We start from the raw sequence: 2,663 nt of genomic DNA, 5'->3' as shown, positions 1-2,663 counted from the left end.
TTATTTAAGCCACATTTTAGTTTTTACTTTTTGGAAAATGTCTTCCACATCCTTGTTTCTCAGAATATAAATCAGAGAGTTCAGCAAAGGAATCACAGGGTATTAAAAAGAGAGGCCACTTTATCCTGATCCAAGGAATGAGAAGAACTTGGCTGGAAATACATGAAGAGCATTGTTCCCTAAAAAATTTCAATGGCAGTCAAGTGGGAGGTGCAGGTGGAGAAAGCTTTGAACCGCCCCTCAACACAGCGGATCTTCAAGACTGAAGAGATGATGTAACCATAGGAGATAAGGACTCCTGGGATGGTGCTCAGTTCAATAAACCCCAAAACGGTAAACATCAGTAACATATTGATCCGTGTATCTGAACAAGATAGTACTAACACTGGAGGGATGTCACAAAAGAAATGATTAATCTCCTTAGACCCACAGAAATACAAGTGGAATGTCGGGGTTGTATGTGTCAAAGTATCTGCCAATGCCACAGTGTAAATACCAGCCAATAACTGGTAACACACCTTGTTGAACATATCCACTACAAAGAGCAGGGGGTTGCTGATGGCCTTGTACCGATTAAAGGCCATCACAGCGAGAAGCACACACTCAGCATCTATAAAGATGCAGAAAATGAAAAATTGTAAGGCACAGCCAAGAAAATGAATTGATTTACTCTTGGACAGTGAGTCCACCAACATCTCAGTCCCAATTGCAGTGGAGTAGGAGAGGTCAGAGAAGGAGAGGTGGCTGAGGAAGAAGTACATGGGTGTGTGTACCTGGGGATCCATTCTGATCAAAATGATCATTCCCACATTTGTCAGCAGAATGGTGAGATAAACAACTAGAAACATAGTGAATAAAAGCACGTTCATATTAACCTCATATTAGGGTTACTGTTATTCCAAGGAGAAAAACTTTAGTCAATGAGGAGCAGTTGCCCTTGTCCATCTTCTTTGTTCTTGGTCTAAAAGGTTACAAAAGTCAATGATGCAATGATCGATTAGAATATGTTAGTCAGAATAAGTACAATATATTATCCATTAATCAGAGCATACTCTAATATTAAGTATTCATCTGCATATTCTAAAAACACTCCATAAAGAATAACTTCTAAAGTACATAGTGATGTTTAAAAAATACCACATTTGAAGTTGACAAACTGAATCTAAACCATCATGTAAATCTGCTGGGGGTTCGAACCAGTGACCCCCGGCGAAGTGATGATTGGGGATGAGTAAGCACACTGTTCACCAGCCCACGCTGCCCCCAATACCCGGGGACACTCAGACGCAACAGGGAGTCTAGTCAAGCAGGGACTCATTTATTGCAGGTGTTACAAAGCTTATAAAGGCAACTGGAACACCCCCCCACCCCCGAGGGTGTATCTTAAGGATGGTCATGCCCTGATCATGAACTCCTCAGCAGTGCTGAAGTATTCTTCAGAGTTTCAAAGCAAGCCAGGCTGCACCCCCAGTAACGTCCTTTCGGACCTATGCAAGGTGGGGCCTTTAGGTCCCCACATAAATCTTGATCTATGCGACTTGCCTAGATCACTTTCATTCATTACTAGATGCTAGATTTAAATATTAGAAAATCTTGTTCTAGATATGACATGATGTGAAGGAAATAAAAAATTTAGAAATAAACCATAAAATATAGGCAACAAGATATAATATATAAATAATATCTCATATGGTTACAGAAGCTTCTCCATTATTAAATATTATTATTCACTGTATCTGTTTCATTATTAATTTTATATTAATTATAAAATCATTTTATAATTGAAATTGTATATCATTTAATATATGAAAATAGTTATAATGCTGAGTCTTTATAGGTTTTACTGAAAAAGAGAATTTATTAAAGAGCTTGCCATTTATCATCCGTTATGTTACAAGAGTTCTAGCACTCACCTGAGTGCAATTGCCAAAACATCAAGTAAAAGAGAAGGGATGAAAAGAAATGGGAACAAGAGATTATAACAAATACTTATGACTGTTGTTGGTTTTTAAACTGACATTTTCATTTAACACAAAATGTGAAGAGAATTAACAAAATTATTCAAAGTACAGTGCTTTCTGGTTTCTATTTATTTTTTATATTTTATTTGTATTTTTTATTTGATGTGTATGCATGTATTGCCTGCATGTAGGTAAATGCACCTGTGTTTTGCAATGCTCCTGGAGGAGAGAAGAGGCTGTCAGATCCCCAGGAACTGGAGTTACAGACAGTTGTTAGCTGTTATGTGGGTGCTGGGCTTCGAACACTGGTATCTGTAAGAATGGTCAGTGTTCTTAACTGCTGACCGAGCTCTCCAGCCCCTCTGGTTTCTATTTATGCATGTGCATTTCTGTGTATGTGGTAGGGTGTCAGTGTGCTCTTATGTTGTATAAATACCAAGGTTTGTGTAGCATATGAATGAAGAATTATCAGCATCTTCAGTATGTAGCACCCATTATTATTTGATAGATACAGAAAAAAATAGAGTTTTATGTACGGCATCACAGGAGTAATTTTGAAAAAGTATAGTTAACTGGCATGCCTTTATTAATATAAAAGTACCTGTGTTTCCAAGGTGACCCCACCAGATGGACTTGAACCAGTGTCCAGTCTGTAAAGAGGAGGGTCAACACAGAGGAATCATTTCCTCCATGCTTCCAAGA

General features: G+C 38.1%; 1 pseudogene; it reads right to left on the bottom strand.

Annotated features, from left to right (window-relative positions):
• On the bottom strand, positions 1-945 carry LOC103750952 (annotated as a pseudogene).
• Between the last annotated feature and the right edge of the window lie 1,718 nt (positions 946-2,663).

Source organism: Nannospalax galili, unplaced genomic scaffold, assembly GCF_000622305.1.
Source record: "Nannospalax galili isolate Female #2095 unplaced genomic scaffold, S.galili_v1.0 scaffold2127, whole genome shotgun sequence".
NCBI lineage: Eukaryota > Metazoa > Chordata > Mammalia > Rodentia > Spalacidae > Nannospalax > Nannospalax galili.
The sequence above is the reverse complement of the archived record's forward strand: the minus strand, read 5'-3'. Positions and strand labels throughout refer to the sequence as shown.